This window comes from Mus musculus, chromosome 15 (genome assembly GCF_000001635.26).
Source record: "Mus musculus strain C57BL/6J chromosome 15, GRCm38.p6 C57BL/6J".
NCBI classification, from domain to species: Eukaryota; Metazoa; Chordata; class Mammalia; order Rodentia; family Muridae; genus Mus; species Mus musculus.
Window position 1 is genome coordinate 73,628,894 of NC_000081.6, and position 17,759 is coordinate 73,646,652.

Genomic DNA, 17,759 nt, shown 5'->3' on the forward strand with positions numbered 1-17,759 from the left:
GGCCTTGACAACAGGGAGAAGTTCAGGAATGCCCTATCGTCCCAGGAGGAAAGATGGAACAGTGTGGGAGTGTGGTTCAAAGGCATGGGGTACCAACCTAGCAAACTGTGGCCTACAGACACAGGTAACCCCAAGAAAATGGCTCTAGGGAGCCTTGGGCACAGAGACCAGAACAGTGATGGTTGGAGGAGATGAGGAAGGACAGGCCCCACACACTTCTGTGTAGGAAAGAATAGAGGACTCCTGGCAAGAGCCAGGTGGTCAAGTCTCAGACTTCTATTCTGTCACTGAAGAAATGACAGCCAATCATTTTAACACACATTGATAATCCCCGCTCTCAGAAGCCTGGGGCAGGATTGTGAGTTCAAGACCAGCCTAGGCTACATAGCATGAGACTATCTTATAAAAAAGGAAACTGTAGACTGATCACAAAGTCTATAAGCCACTAGTAAGAAGTGATATTACAGCTTGGTTCTTCATGGAAACAAGGGCCTGTCCAGGACAGAGGGATGGTAGAGGTGACCTTTGTGGCTGGCCTTCTCCTGGGCCTGCCTGCCAGGAAGCCAGGTGCTACATCTGCAGAAGCCACGCTGAATAGGAGCAGGCTTCCTACCACAAGAGGAACTAAGTGGCCACATGGAAAGAAAGACTCTGGAGGTCCCTGTCTGTGGCCTCTGCAGAGGAGTCTCAGGGGAAGCTAGTGAGCAATGCTGCAGCCAGCTCCTCCAGCCCCATGAGAGGCATCCATGCCATCCCTGCCACCCCCATGGTCAGCAGCCAGCTAAATACCATCTCTGATCAGCAGGGCAATACTCAAGGGCTTAGACCCTAGGCTGGTCCTTTGCAGTCAGTACCTGCCAGTTCTTACTGAAACAAAACATGAACTACTGATGAACTGGGGCCCCAACAATCAGGCGTTTCCAAGAGAAAGTGAAAGTGTATGACAGGGCTACATCACCTAATACAACATGCCTACTCAGTACTCAACACATGGCACATGCAGTTTATCTACCTGTGCTACAATAGTGTGACAGAACAGACTTCATGAATGCACTACATAAGCTACCTTCTACAGTAAGACTGAATCAGACTGTGTACAAAGGACTACATTTATCATATAGATATATGCATCTACACAGTCCATAGCTCAGCTGTTCATATGCCTACCTTCTACATCTACTGACCCAACCAACTACAGGCAGAAAATAGTCACAAAATTTCATGTCAGCTGAATTTTTTTTCTTGCCCTAACACTACACTATAGTAGCTGTTTATACAGAATTTATACTGTGCTGGGGTTAAAGATGACCTGAAGATGTATTTGAAAGATGTATCTAAAGATGACCTGAAGCATACAGTTCCATAAGGTGTATACCCAAACACCATGTCATTTGCTATAAGGGGTTTGGGGATTCACGTGGGCCTCCAAAGGCAGCCTGGTACTGCACATCTGTGTGGTAGGCAGACATGCAGATGAGGTCTGACCAGGACTTCTATCCAGGGCTGTGGTGCTGGCAAAAAGGTCCCACAGGGTTCTACAAGCTTCAGTTTCTGACCATTCATTCTCCCAGCTTCTCTGCCCAGAGTCGAAAATTCCACTTTCGGGACTGGAAAGATGACTCAGCAGTTAAAAGAGCACTGGCTCTTTTAACCTCTTCCACAGGTCCTGAGTTCAATCCCCACCAACCACATGGTGGCTCACATCTACAATGGGATCTAATTCCCTCTTCTGGTATGCATGAAAAGGGAGCACTCATATACATAAAATAAATACATCTCTCAAAAAAGAAGAAAAGAAAGAAAATTCCACTTTGCACACCCTCACTGCCAAGTCTTAGCTCAGCCACATTTTCCAATGTGGCTTGGATCTTTCAGGCAACCTTGACTTTCTGTGGTGCTCACTGCTAATTTTAACTCCCCTAAATATTCCCATAAAGAGGCTGTCACAACAGCATCAACGGTCACTTTGCATGGTATTCAATCCACAGCTTTGCAGCCAGGTGAGTTCCAGGCATGGACAGAGGTCCAAGGCCACAGACATTACTAATCCTGATCAACATGACAATGCTAAAATAAAACACAACAGCAGCAGTAAGGGCAATCCTCCTCGGATTCATCTCCCATGGAGACAGAGCATAGGAATGGCCTAGCACACAGCTCACAAGTGCCAACTGCTCTGATGACCACACCCTGTGTCCTCCATTCCCAGAGCCCAGAAACTGCCCAGCAGCCTACCTTATCTAGAGACAGGGAAAGCTGAGGCCTCCTTTGATGGGTACATGACCATCCACTAAAATGTACACCAAACTGTGTCAATTTGTGCTGTGTGAAAGGGGCATAGCTCTCACCTGATTCCAAAGAAACACTAAAGAAATGCTCGTGGGAGCACCCTGGAGACAGGATGCTGAGGACAGCATGTGGCCTCAAAACTGGTTAAAGGACTTGCTGCTGTGGTATGGTTATGCTATCAACTTTTTGTACTTTTTAAAATCTACCCTCCCCAGGAAGTGGTGGCACACGCCTTTAATCCCAGCACTCGGGAGGCAGAGGCAGGTGGATTTCTGAGTTCGAGGCCAGCCTGGTCTACAGAGTGAGTTCCAGGACAACCAGGGCTACACAGAGAAACCCTGTCTCGAAAAAACAAACAAACAAACTCTACCCTCACTCTGTTGTTGCCTTTATGATTTAGTTGAGCAATTTATGTTGGTGAAAGAAAGAAAGAAAGAGAGAGAGAGAGAGAGACAGGCAGACAGGGGCTGGGGATGCAACTCAAAGGCGGAGCTCTTAGCTGATTATGTATGAGGTCTTGGGTTCCATTTCCAGTACTTAAAAAAAGAAAACCCAAAAAGAAAAACAGAGAAGCCAGGGGCAATGGCACACACCTGTGGCCCCAGCTTCTCCCCAGGCTAAGGTAGGAAGAAAATACTTAAATCTACAAATTTAAGAACAGCTAAGGAAAAGGATAGCACAGCCCAGCCACGGTGGCACACACTTTTAATTCCAGCACTAAGGAGGCAGAGGCAGGTGGGTCAGGCAGATATCTGTTAGTTCGAGGCAGGCATAATCTAAACAATGAGTCCCAACATGGCCCGAGCTATGCAGTGAGATCCTGTTTCAACAACAACCAAAAAAGGAGGAGGAAGAAAAAGAAAAGGGGGTGGGGTGGAGAGGGCAACATATCAAGGCCTGCCCTGCCCTCCTCCTCGAGGGAAAAAGATGGTTTTTAAGTTTAGGAAACTCTAAGAAGCTGGCCAGGTCACCAGGCTGAGATCCTTTCAGAGCTCAGCAAACACTTGGTGGTATATGAGAACATGGGTCAAACTGTTTTCTAGGCGCAGTCCCGAGAGACAGACAGAAGTATAAACAGCTATAAGTAAAACTGCCACTCTGTCCAGTCAGACCAAGTAAAGGAAGCACAGGGGTGCTAGTGTCTGCAGACAGGCAGAGTTGTACTTGATGAGAAGTGGTGAGTCTGCTAGTTTTGAATCTTCTGCGCATGGCCTTAGCTCCCTGTTTTGAGAAGAAACCCAGGGCTGGCCCTCTGGAGGAAAGGCAGAGCTAGCAACACACTCAGCAAAATCCTGGTTTCACATTTCATAACCAACACATGCCCATACCCAGATAAGCTGTGCTGTCACCTCCCCCTTCAGCTTAAGCAAGCTGCCCAGCACAGCCCCTTCTCCAAGGTTCCAGAGACTAAGCCTACTCTGTCATGCTTGCACCTGCCTGCTGGGGGGGGGGGGGGGTTGTGTGTGGACACGACATGGACAGACAGACAAGGGGGAGGGGGCAGGTCTATAAGGCTACCCCAGCACACAGCTGGCAGAAAAAAAGGCCAAACAGTGTTCACAATATATTCCTGGGATGGCTCTCACGGCACAATCACAGAACATGTCCCCAGGAAGGTCACAGCTGCAGCCAGACCCACCACACCCCTGAATCCTGCCTTCTCAAGCTACACTGGCCAAGCCAGATCCCTCTCCTCCTGCTTTCCCCCTAGACCCTAAGCACCCATGAACTCATAACCAGGAGCTCTCACCACACAAGAGCCATGCCAAGCAACTCCAAGGGAGTCTTTCAGATCAGGCAGGGTCACCATTAGTTAGTTAGGTGCACCCCTCTGTTGAAGGCCCAATCCTTGCCCGCCCACCTCTGTTCTTTCATCCCTATGCTCCAAGCCCTAGAGGTGGAAGCTCCCCGTGGGCTGCTCACTCACCCCAACACCTTCTCCCTCCCTCTACTCACAAGGGTCCCATACTACGACAACACCAGATCTGTCTTTCCATAGAAGCAGTCCCCTTGTACACACATGGCTTCATATGCTTATACATATACCAGATCTCCATAGAGCCATTAGTGTGAAAAAATAAGCAAACAAAACTGTGCAAGAGCCGGGCGTGGTGGCGCACGCCTTTAATCCCAGCACTCGGGAGGCAGAGGCAGGCGGATTTCTGAGTTCGAGGCCAGCCTGGTCTACAAAGTGAGCTCCAGGACAGCCAGGGCTATACAGAGAAACCCTGTCTCGAAAAACCAAAAAAAAAAAAAAAAAAAAAACTGTGCAAGAGGCTTACAGCTATAATCCCAGTAAACAGGACACAAAGGCAGAATTTAAGGTCAGGTTCTGGGGGTACAGCTTAGTGTTACTGTGCTTATCTAGCATGCATGAGGCTGTGTATCAAACCCAGTAACACGGATAAAGAAAAAAGTTATTCTTGAGCATAGGATTCTGAGGTCTACCTTGGGCTAAAAATCTAGACAAGACTGGGCTATAGAGCCAAAGGGGAGGGGGCAACACCACCACCACCAAAGGGGAAGCAAAACGTATCGATCCTACTTCGGCAAAGGACAGTAAGGAGAGGACAAAAAGGACATGGGCACGAGGTACAAAGGCCGGGTGCAGAGGACCGCAGAGGCAAGCAGTACTGTAGAGTGGGCACTTACCTCGGAGAGGCTGAGGGCACATAGGCTTCCCCAACCCTGCTTCCAGGGGAGCTCCCTGACCTGACGGGAGTGTCCAGAGTCACAAAGACTTGGGAGGAAGGCATCAAGTCCTACTGCTACAGACCTCCAGGCCCAGGCATAGGTCAGAATATCCAGGCCACCATTCTCTCCTTAACTGACCAAGGAAGAAGCTGGTCCACCAGATGGAAGACTTTTGCTTGAGATGGATGTAGGTGCAATTCCTTTACACTGAAATGATGTCACAAAACTTCAAGCACTTAGCTGGTGACACAGAGACATCCCGTCCATAATCCTTACACCTGCCAGCATGTGGCAGAGCCCAAGACACAATGGAGCTGTGTCAACGGCACCCACAGGTATCCAAAAAGGTTCGGCCAAGCCACCTCACAGTCTCCTGAGCTGTCTAGTAGGCACTGTTTCTCTGAGTTGTTTCTAAGACGAGATCTATAGGTGGACAGAATGACAGAAACAAACTCTCAGTGCCAAATGTCACAGAAGATAGCTTTCCAAAGTCAAGGACCTCAGACTGAGGTCCAGTCTGGTCTCCTGATTATGAGGCAGGGAGATATAAGCCCCTTCAGCAGGACTCTGACAAGGCCACCAACCAGGTCTGCCCCACTTCCCAGAAAGCTGAGGGCCAGGCCCTGTCTTTCCCACCACCTATGGAGACGACTGGGAGCAAGTAGAGGCCCTGCCAACCCCACCTTTTAAAGCAGCAACTGCTGCTCAGTCAGATGCAGCCAAATGGTGGCTTGGTCCCCAGAACAGATGAACATAGCACCCCAGGCGCCAGCACCCTGAGCTCTTATGTGATATCTCGACGAGACCAAGGTTACGTCCTCCCTCATCTCACACTGTGCTTAGCACACTGACAGAAAAGACCGTCAGGAGCAAGATGCCCAGGTAAGGGCTATGGCAGACCATGTAACAGGGGTGAGTCAAAGCGTATGTAGCACTTCAGGCAGTCAGTGCACACTGGGCCTGCAGAAACTGGACCCCACAGCAGGCCAGGGGCAATTTCAAGGGGCATTTCTACACGCTGTGCCAAGCTGGTTCTATGGTGATTAAGATCACCCACAACGAACCAAAAGAAAGTGCTACAGCTGGATAGCACATACCCTCCAGTCACATGCAGGAGCCCTACTCCAAGGAGGTGGGGAGTGAGGTAATAAGATCATGATAGAGACCTGAGTGAGTTCCTCATTCATGAGAAGGTTGGGTTAAGGCCTTGTCCATTTCTAGCACAAGGCTATAGCCATAAGGCATCTCTTTGAAGCACCAAATGTTCCTTCCCTCAGCAGACAGTCTGAGAGCACCCTTGCTCTTCTTGGGCCTCCAACCTCCAAGTCCATGATGGGAAGTAAACTGCTGTTTTTAAGGCCCCAGCCTATAGTATTGCTAAGATCCTGGTGTCCCACTAAATTCAGTACACCATTCTAGAAACACACTCAGTTCCCAGAGTTGGCCTGGGACCAGGACTCTCTAATCTACCTGGTGGTGTTGTACAAAGTATAATAAGCATCACAACTGCCTTCCCTGTAGCCACTAAGATCCAATGCACCAGGTCCAGCAAAGGGCCCACAGACAGGAGCAGGAACCCCCTGCCTACTCCCAGGCAATGCTCTGCAGGAGCCATCCTAAGACTCCAAAGCAAAGCAGAATTGGGTGGGCATCAACAATTCACTGGGTGGATCAGGATCTGGGCAAAGCATGGGGAAATAAGCCTACATTCCCTGTTCTTAACTGTTTTGCTGCGCCATTCTAGAGGTGGAACCCATGCTTTGAACTGTTGGCTTCCAGTCTCCCACAGACCCACATAAAAACCCTATCTGGGCCTGACACCACAAACCACCATCACTCCTAGCAGGCTTATCGGGACACAGCGCCCCTTGCCAGAGATGGCACAAACTGTCAGTGCGGGCTGATAACAGTGGTGACAATGCCACCCGTCTGCACCCACGGCTGCTCCTACCCTGGAGACCTAGGGGCAGAGCTTCTTTCTGCCTCACATCTTCCTCCATTCCTGCTGACGCTGCCACAGGCAATCTACTCCTTCAAACCCTGCTCTGATTTCATTCTGCACTTGGTTGGTTTTAAGCATCGCCTCACTCCAGTATCTTTCACACACGCAGAGTATTAGGTGAAAATGACACTCAGAACTGGAAAAACAAGCTGGGGATGGTGGCCATATGCCTATAATCTCAGCACTTGGGAAGTGGAGACAGGAGATCAGGAGATCAAAATCCACCCTCAGCTGTCAGCCTCAGCTACATGAGGCCCAGGTTCAAAACAAAAACATATATATATAAATTTATATATTTATATATAAATATATATATATATATATATATATATATATATAAATTAGAAGCTCAGGGCTAGGAATACGGCCTGTGATTGAGTGTTTGCCTAGCATATAAGGCCCACCGAACTTTTCAGGTCATAGTGGCACATGCCTGAATCCCAGGAGTCCCAGAGCTTAGGAGACTGAGGCAGAAAGAGGACGCGTCCCAGACCAGCATTGGCTACATAACAAGACATGTCGAGCAAAACAAAAAAGGACAGTTCAGATGAGAAACACGTAGATAGTTGTAGGCGCTGGGCAACAAGCAGAGATGACAATATCTCTTGTGCTGTTCACCTTTCTAAGTCTGAGAACAGCAATAACAAATTTCAAAAACAACCTTCAGATCAGACTAGGGACTACCAGCCTGGACATCTTCCTGAACTGGTTCAGGTTCCTGTGCCTGTGGGCTCACTGTGCCAAATGTTTGGCCACACAGAAGCATCATCAGGGCAGAATAGATCTTAGAATCAACCAGCCCTGGCCTGGCTCACAGCCTAGCTGACCTGACAGGAATGATGACACAAGAAAGAACTGGGTACCAGGGCAGTGCTGGGGAAGCTGCTTATCCTCACAGCTGTAGGGAACCGAGTGAGACAACACAAGGACTGAGCCAGTGACTGCCCCTTCCCCAGCAGAGATCCTTCTTGCCATACTCCTAGTAAAGAAGTCTAAGACCAGCAGCTGAGCAGCCAATAGGCAAGATGAGCCTCGTCCAGCAGCGGGCATTCTCTTGGCATGGGTAGCAACAGCAGAAGGGCCTCGAGCTGGAATGTAAGGAAAGATGGCACTTCCACATTTCCCTGGGCAGAAAACAAACAGCATGTTAAGTAGCGCTTGACTTGAGAACATAAGCCAAGCAGCCTGACACACCCTGGGTATGCACCAAGATGGCGCTCTAGGCAAGTCAGTTAACCTTCACATTCTGAGTTCTATCAGAGGGTTCAATGCCCTTTGTTAGTGGCTGTCACTCCTACTCTTCAAGTGTCTATTCCACAAGAACAAATACCCCTTGGGCCCATGGTTATCATACAGAGACCGAAGGCTATGTGAACAGTGGTGGTTTCTGGGCCAAGGACACAAAGCTAGGGCTGGCCACTCCCTGTACTCCTCCCAGGACAAAGCCGGGCTCTGCCAAGCTCCCACTAAACAGTAAAAGGTACAGGCCCCTCCCCACCCTCTTCAGAATTAAGATCACATTAGCTATATATGACTCATTCAACAAGAGTGGAAATGTTCTCAATAGCTTTGCAATCCCTGTATTTTGCCTTAGGACACAACTGTTGGTCTCCCCAACACACACACACAGGCCCCACTCCCCATACATACCCAGTTATAGGCCATCTGTTGGGAGAAGGACAGTTTGACCTATAACCTGGCCTCACTGTTCAAGCTCTCCCCAAATCAGACCTACCTTCAAATGTGCTGAGCAATGGCAGACCAGGCTGGCCCATTCCTTGACCTGACTCCATCCAGCAGAGGGGAGTGCTGCACAGAGGTGTACAGGGCCTCACTCAGCGGGGGAGGGCTTCCCTATTCCAAGCTTTGATGCAAAACGTTTTACATAAGCGATATGAAAAACCACTAACAGTCACTTCAGTATTCCAGTTGCTTGCCTGACTGGGAGATTTGCATGCTGGAAGGAAGCCAAGGGGAGTGCAGTTATTTCTAGAGAAATAAAGCAAGAGGACCTCTATCCTTTCCTGTACCTGCTTCCCTTCAGCACACAGATTCCCCAAATCAGGAGACCCTACCCTCCATCCTGATGCCCCAAATACCAAGGTAACTGAAAAGCAGCTGCTGTGCTGGAGATAAGCAAGCAAGGCTCCGTCTTCTGGGGTCACTCGACATCTCCGACAGCCTCATTCTTTGATTTCAACTGTCTTCTCCTACCCCAGGAACAAAGGGGACAGGGTCCCCCTTTTATGCTGACATGTCCTTGCTTAGACTGCACTCTTTGGCTTGTGGTTTTTCTTTGTTTGTTTGTTTTTTTAATTAAGTCTTGCTCTGTAGCCCAGGCTGACCTCAAACGTCCAGTGGTGGTAGATGTGAGTCTCCACATCCAGCTCTCATGTGCTGTGCACACCAGCAGTGACAGCAGAGACAGGTGAAAAGCCAGGCTGGACCATGCTGTGGGTCTCTAGAGCAGTCAAATCTCTTGCCCACTGGGCACACAGCACTATCCCATATGGCTGGTTTCACTGCTCTCCAGCCACTGCATGTTCTGTTCTGAGCATGAGGTGACAATAATTTGTTGTTGAATTACTAAACATCCCCACAAACCAGCATTAACATGCCTTAGCAGGATCTGAGGATAGTTAGGCACTGCAGGAAGAGGTTCCAACACCCTAGTTTCCCAGTTTCTTCATCATCCTCCCTAATCCACCCAATGGCTCTCACCTGAGACCTGCAGGAGCCCTCAGGCCTAGAGCAGGAGAAAGAGCAAATGGAAACACTGGATTACTAAGCAAGAGGCCCCAAGAAGCCCCAGTCCCAACCACCTTTGTCTTACTGCCGAGGCCTTTTTCTGGCAAATTAAATTTTAACTCAAGGTGTAATGCCATAGGCTTACATTTTAACCAACACAAATAAAGATGCAAACCCCTAACTGAGCCACAAATGCCTTTGAAATCCCCCATCTTTCTGCCATTTAACACTGAGCACTCAGAAAGCATCCAACACAATACTGAGCTGCAAGACAGACCATCGCCAGGGACAGCGCAATGAAGCAAGGGCTTTGTCCCTCAGATGTGCAGGAGGCATGTAAAAGCATGGGGTGCCCTGCAAGAACACTCTCTGGGTCCCCAGGTACAGTCCTCACAAAGTATCTCCTAAAATTAACTGCCTGAGAAGTCCCTGGCAGGCCACATCTAAACTCAAGGTCACCTCCATGCTTCCTCCACACCTAGACAAAAAGAAGGCTGTCAGACAGTGTAACGGCTGGTGCTTATAATGCCAGCACTTGGGAAACTAGACAGAAGGGTTGCTGGAAGTTCCAAACCCGCCTGATGTGGTACAAGACTCTGTCTTTAAAAAAGAGAGAGAGAAGACTGCTCTCACAGAATGTTCCAGCAGCAGAGGTCCCAGAGACAGATCAGTAAGTCCTTTCTCTGAGACAGACACCTTATAGGTCCCCTACTCAGCCACTCTGTTCAGAGACCAAATTCCATGGTGTTCCAAGGCATATGTCCGTATTTTAAAATATGTCCAAAGTTTTTCAAAGTTAGATGACAGCATTTGCACAAAAACACCGGCAGGCATCTATTTTGGTGAAACTTGACCACTACCATAGATGAGAGAGCTTTTTTTGGTATTCAGCTAGTCTTCCTGGGTCCAGCTTTCATCCTCCTGCCTCAGCATCCTGAGTGCTAGGATTACAGGTTTGCGCCACCATGTCTGCCTCGATATTTTCTTTCCCCCTAGTATTCTGAGACAGGGTCGGTCATTACCCCAGACTAGCCTAGAAATTATTATGTGGCTCTGGCTGGCTTCAAATCTGCCTCAGCTTCTTGTTAAATACAAGTGATTTTACCTCCATTATAGATGTTAAACCTTGCCCTATAAAAAATAAATAAATAAAAATAAATAAATGAATGGTGGTAATGCACACATTTAATCCCAGCACTCTGGAGTCAAAAGCAGGTGGATCTCTTGAGTTTGAGGCCAGCCTGGTCTTCAGAGCAAGTTTCAGGAGAGCCAGGGAAACACACAGAGAAACCCTGTCTTGAAACAAACCAGAAAATAAATAAATAGGTAAGTAACCAGACAGAGGTGGAGCGCCATCGCTCAGCAGGTAGAGGAAATTGCCACATGAAGCCACAGCAAAGCAGGAAAGACCCACCACTCAAGTTGTTCTGACGCCCACATTTTGCACAGTTGCACAGACATTAAAAAAACTGTTAAAAAAAAAAAAACTGCAGTGGTGGCGCACAGCTTTAATCCCAGCACTTGGGAGTCAGAAGCAGGCAGATTTCTGAGTTTAAGGCCAGCCTGGTCTACAGAGTGAGTTCCAAGACAGCCAGGGCTTCTCAAAAAACCAAAACCAAACCAAACCAAACCAAACCAAACCAAACCAAACCAACCCAACCCAACAAACAAAAACCAAAAACCCTAAAACAATGGAGGGCTGGGCATAGAGTCATTATCTTTTACTCCAGCATTGGGATGAGGAGCCAGAGGCAAGAGGGTGCCTGGAACTCACTGGCCAGCCCCCAGGTTCAGTAGGAGACTCTTGATTCAAAGTTAAGGTAGAAATCTGTAGAGGAAGATACCCAGTGTTAGTTTCTGCACGCGCGCGCACACACACACACACACACACACACACACACACACACACACACACACGCGCGCACACACAGTGATGGAGAGCTACAGTGGTGGCAGTGAGCACCGCACAGGAGGCCCTAAATTCAATCCTGGGCCTCCAAAAATTTGATGGAAAAATACTCCCTCCTTACTCCAAACCAAAAATCACACTCTGCTGATTGGCTGCACTTCCCTCAAGTGGTGACTAAGTTGCTGGCAACAGAGAGCTATTTATTATCCTTTGGCTTACAACATCTAAGTGACTGCATAAAATTATGCAGTAGGACTTGTACACAAAGTACAGTGTCCACTGCATCAGAGCCAAATGCATGCCCACCTCAACACCTCAATCTTTCTTTTTTATCTTCTAGTCTAAAATGTGGCTTTTCTCACTCCAGATTTTCCCTTGTCTGAAAAGGGGGATGTGGTGGCTAACCGAGTCATGTGGCTGCAAGTTCAAGAGACACTAACTACAAGATCTCAAGCCAGGGGTTGGCTGTGTAGGATCCATTGGCCACGCAAGATCCTGGCATAGCAGGTCCCATGCCAGGGCCCTTCCCTCTCTATCAAACTGTCCAGCTGGGAAAACCCTTCTGTAGATGTGGGAAGGTTCAGCTGGAGACAGGGAAACCTAGTCTGAACAACAGCTCCCAGTTCTGGGCTTGAAAGAGGAAAGGAAGCTAAGCTTAAGGTTCAAAACTATAACTGGGCGGTGGTGGCACACACCTTTAATCCCAGCACTTGGGAGGCAGAGGCAGGCGGATTTCTGAGTGAGAGGCCAGCCTGGTCTACAGAGTGAGTTCCAGGATAGCCAGGGCTACACAGAGAAACCCTGTCTCGAAAAACCAAAAATAAAATAAAATTAAATTAAATTAAATTAAAAGAAAAAAAAAAAAAAGGATCAAAACCGTAAAGCAGACCCCAGAGCTTACGACTGTTCTGGGTTCCGCTTGTGAGCAGCCTGGCACCCTCAGAGCCCTGCACTCGGAGGCCATGCCTAGCATCAAATAAGGATGAACAAGACAATGAGAAGGTTAGCCCCTTTTAAAGGAAACCCAAGCCAGGAGTGGCAGTTCACGCTGGGAATCTCAGCGGTTTTGGGATAGAGGGAGGAGGATCACAAGTCCAAGGTCATCCTTGGCTCCATAATGAATTTGAGGCCAGAATGAGCTAGGAGACTCTGTCTCAAAAAAGCAACAACAAAAATGGGCTCCTCCAGAAAGCTGATTCAGTGGTTAGAGCACTTAGTCTTGCATAAGATCTGGGTTCAGTTCCCAGCACCCATGTGGTGGCTTACAGCCTTCAGTAACTCCAGCCCCAGGAGATCCTCTTCTGACCCCATTGGACGCAGGCACAGTAGGACATACATTCACACACATAAATAGTAAACACCAAAAATAATAAAGTCATACACACAAAATAATAAAATAAATAAATCTAAACAAAAAACCACCAACAACCACACCTAAGCATTAGCTGAGCCACAGGGAATTTGGAACTGTCCTCTCTCTGGCCTCAGACTGCCTGGCCTTCCCACAGCTCCCAAAAGCCCAGCAACAGTATCACTGGAGACAGATACACTCGGCCATCCACACTGCCTGTCGGACTCTCTGTGGCACGAATACCCACACCCTCCAAGGAGGACACAAGGCTGGCCTCTTGAGAAGGGGCATGAGGAAAGCTCACAGTAATTACAATGAGAAACAAAACACAAATGGGCTATGTCTGCTGAGTCTGTGGTATCCACTCTTTTCCTTTTTTTAAATAGGTCTCAGGCTAGAGAGATGGCTCAGTGGTTAAGAGCATGGACTGCTCTTCCAAGTTTGATTCTCAGCATCCACAGCAGACAGTTCACAATTCCCCAAGACTCCAGCTCCAGCGGGCTGGGAGGCTAAGGCCTCTGGCCTCTGCAGCCTACACGCTCATGCACATATCCATACAAAGGCACACATATATAGCTTAAAACAAAATTTAAATATTGAAGAAAAAGGGGTCTCCCTACATATGCCAGACCGAAATTGAACTTTCAATCCTGCTGCATCAGCCAGCCTTCCTAATGCTACAGTGTTTTATTCTTAAAAACACTTCACAGAGCCAAGCACCTTGGTACAAAAGTGTAATTCCAGCACTTGTCAGGAGGAGGCACCCAGGAGGTAGGAGTATCAGGAGTCCAAGGTTAGTTTCAGCTATGAGACCCGGTCTTTAAAAAACAAAATCCCAAACACACACAACCAATAACAAACCCCAGGCACACTCCAGCCTTCACATAAAAAGCAGGGCGGTGCCAGTCCTGAGCCTGACCAGGCTCCTCAGGCTGGGAACAGGGCTGTTTTTTCCCCTAGCATGGAAGAGGCCTCAAGTTTCTCTGAAAGGGAGTATCACAGGGCTCAGAACTTGATAGTGCTGGGGGGGGGGGGGGAGGGATGGGGGGGGACGACGACACTCGAGGCACATTTTGAAAGTTCCCATTTAAAAAGTCCCTTGTTCATTGACTTTGGTGGAGCAGTTACGCTAATGCAAACAAGGAGAGCTTGTCTAGGAGCTGGTGGGGGAGGTGCTTCAGCTGAGCCCTCTGTAGACTATGGTTTGTGGGGTCTTCTCCCCCCCACGATGGCTTTTCATACATGAGACTGTCCCCACTGCTGAACCTTTACTGGACACCACTGAGCATTTGTGTTACCTGGCCTGCAGTCAAGGCTCTCTCCTAATGGCATATCACTAAATGTACCTTCGGTGACATAATTACATTATGATTAAAAAAAAAAAAAAAAAACAGGGAACCACTGGAGGCGAGCATAGAGTAGCATCTTCACCCACCCTTAACAAGAACACAGCTTTTAGCACATTCTGGTTCCACAAATTACAGGCACAGTTCTGCCAGGGGTGTTCCCCAGGAGGGCACTAGCAATTTGGGGTTGTCTGCCACCTACAATGATCACCAGCCACTCTTATTCCATGCCAGGCCACAAATCTGTCAGAAACCACCCCTGGCTGGCTATCCAAAGCTGGGGCACCAGGGTCCCCAGGACAATGAGAGGGCACAAGGCAGGGCAACCAAGGCATCCTAAACCCCACCACCCTTGTTCAATGCCCTCATCTGCCTTCCTGATAACAGATGAAACCAATTCAGCATCCCCTGGACACCAGCTCGAATACCTTCTGAAGATCCTTCCCTGCACTAGAGACCAGGAGTGGCAGCATCATAGCCCCCTTCTCCCCAGCAGCTCCGCAGGGCAGTCAGACAAGGGCAAGAACGGTTTACTGCTCCCCCAGCCCCGACTCCCTTCTCTCCAATAAGCAAAGTTGGAGGGTGTTAAAAGCAAGCTACCTTGGAGATAACCCGGTCCAATCTCTGGCCTGCTTTCACCACGCAACAAGGGCCAAAGCTGCAGCACACAGCGTCTCCGCAAGGAAGCCAGTGAATCTTCCAAGGCACAGGGTGCTGGCCCTGGGCCACCTCCCTTCACAGTCTCCGGGTTAAGGCAGGGATGTTTCCCAAATAAATCACCCCCACATATACCTAACATGCATTTCAAACCTTTCAAAGGAACAACTTCTCTGCAGCAGTCACAAAATTGACCACAATCAGCCCGACTGCCACTCAAGTGTAGGATTTTCAGATGACCTACTTCCCCAATCTCTCCCCCAAAGCACTTGATTTCTTCATTATGCTGGCGTCTCTTCCCACCTGGAGCCCACACAGCTTCAGGCCAGGGTCACTGCCTCTCCCCCTTCTCAGCAGCGTCTGCAAAATCTCTGCAGAGCCTTAATCAACTTGCTCTTCTAATGCAGGATTCGGAGCTAAGCAGCAAGAAGGTGTTGTTCACATTTGTTTCCAAGGTGGAGGAGGCTCCCGGTTTCAATGACCAGCCATTTGTCACCCTTAAGCAGTAAGGCGCCCCTCCAGCTTTTCACTTATGCTTTCCTACTACAAGGAAAAATAACAGAGGAAAAGATTTCCACCACACCCTACCTGTCAGCAGACAGTGGAGCCAGCTGCAGAGAATTTGCTTAGAACACACTTCACCGTGCAGTGTGGCGACCCAGGTGTACTAAGGCCCACCCGAGGAGTTTCTGGGCCTAGATGACCACTAGAAACAACTGCTTCAATCGCTCATCTTCCAAATTCTTTTTTGTCAGGCATTCATCTTTCTTTGAACACCTCAGTACAACAAGAAGCTGCAAGCCCCATGTGTGGTCAGCTAGGGGACCAGAAGGAGAAACTAAGGCAGAAGTTGAAGCCATATCCTGTCGGTATCCCGCGGGCAATGCACAAAACCCTGACTTCCCCAGGACACCTAGTACCTCTTCCCACCCATAGCTGGCCTCACCTTGTAGAACTCTTACGAATAACTAACCAGTAGGCTGTGCTGCCCAACTTGGACATACCTCCCCTGGAAAAGCCCTCCGCAGGAGTATGCTCTCCGGGCGCCCATCTAGCGTAGCACACCTTGGAGAGGAATGGGTTAAGCTCAAGGGACTGGAGGAAGATTGGTCTCGGGGAGAGGGACGGGGCTTCTCCAAATCCGAGGCTCTGCACCCGGAGCGGAGCGTAATGCTCCGGTCTTCTCCAGGGACGAGGTGGGCTTCAGGAAATAAAAAAAGGTGCCTGTAAAGGGTCAGGCCACCAGCTAGCAGCGCTGCAAGCAATGCGTGTTTGGGGACAAGAATAGAGAGCGGTGACCCAGGAGCATTTCAAGGTGGTGGGCCCAGAGCCGGTGAACTCCCAGAAGTTAGCAAGGGCTGGGCAGAGGAGGGTGTGCACCCAACGCCAGAGGCGGGAGGTTGAGTGCTGGGGTGTCCCCGGGCGGGTGTGCAAGGAGTGCACACACCGCGGCCGCAGGGCCCGGGATGCGGACCAGCAAGGGCAGGTGCGGGATGCACCGCAGCAGCCCGGTGGGGGCGGGGAGAGACGCGGGGTCGGTCGGGCCACCGGTTCGAGGCCCCGACCGCGCGGAGGGGGGCGGGGCGGCAGGTGCGGCCGCTCACCTGTCTCCTCCGGCCGGGGCCGCGGGGCTGGCGGGGCTGGCTGGCGGCTGGGGTGCGGGGCCCCGGGCGCACCGGGGCGGCGGCGGGGCGTCCGGGCGGCGGCTGCGCCCTCGGCGGCGGCCGGCCGGGCGGGTCCGTCAGTCAGCTTCTCGGACGGGGTGCGAGCGCTGCGAGGCTGCGGCCAGCGCGCGGGGACAACGCCGCTTTATCAGGTCGGAAACAGCCGCTGCGCGCCGCTTCCGCTGACGCAGCGCCGGCCTGCGCCTCATGACTATGCAGTGGACTCTAGGGGCGGGGCCTGAGCCGCGGACGTCCATTGGTCAGGAGCGGCCTGTGGCCCCGCCCCTACGAAGGTCCCGCCCCCTACCGCGCCCCGCCCTGGGCCTGTTGGTGGGCTCTAGAAGCGGTTGTGCGTTTGGCCGCCCTCGCCTGGTTTTCCTGCCAGACACCCTCAAGGTCTCCAGGCCGCAGCTGTGTAGCGCGCTGTGCTCACCCTCCGCCAACAGAGCTGCACCCCTCCTGAGAGCAAACTGACTGCTTGTAACTCCCCCATCCTTATTCCTTCCCAACCATCGCACTCCCTGGGCATCTCCCCTTTCTGAAGCACTTTGAACATCCTTCCAATCCTGTGAGCCCTTGGGAGAGTTGGGCAGGCTGTGACCCATGCATGCCCAGGGCACCCAAGCCTGGGCCACAGAGCCGACCTCTTCCCTTTGCTGAGAAGCAGAACAAGGCCAGGTCCGGAACCGGGGCTGGACAGATAGAATTGCTGCCTGATGTCAGACAGCCCTATTGGCATCCCAGCCCTAAGGTCCGTGCCAAAGTTTAAGTGGTTTTGGACGAATTATCACACCTCTCAAGGCCACGATGTCCTCATCTGCAAAGCAGAAACCCTAAGATCTATCTGAGAAGCTAGGAAGAAATTTAGAAATACAGTGCCCCGGTCAGCCTCCGGAACAGCTAAAATGGGAAAATCTGACAATGCCAAGTGCTGGCAAGAGAGGGAGCAACTGGAAGGCTTGTACACTACTTTTGTGGAGGTGCAAAACTCACTGCCACGTGGATATCTGCTTTCTTATTTGTTCTGGGTTTGGTTGGTTGTTTTTGAGGCAGAGCCTCACTACCTAGCACTGGCTAACCTTGAATTCACCACCTAGAC

The 17,759-nt window shown here is 50.1% G+C and overlaps 1 protein-coding gene across 5 annotated transcripts in view; it reads right to left on the reverse strand.

The window, feature by feature from the left end:
- The window catches only part of Slc45a4 (solute carrier family 45, member 4), a 68,340-nt gene extending 51,476 nt beyond the window's left edge, over positions 1-16,864 (reverse strand). Inside the window, exon 1 of one of the 5 annotated variants that reach the window (XM_011245401.1) lies at positions 16,601-16,864. The gene's annotated coding sequence lies outside the window, so the exon portion shown is untranslated. Of the gene's footprint in view, positions 1-4,941; positions 5,347-7,848; positions 9,253-14,939; positions 15,195-16,000; positions 16,577-16,600 lie in introns of those variants that run through there. The other 4 variants (XM_017316363.2, XM_030248266.1, XM_030248267.1 and 1 more) reach the window with 4 other exon arrangements.
- Between the last annotated feature and the right edge of the window lie 895 nt (positions 16,865-17,759).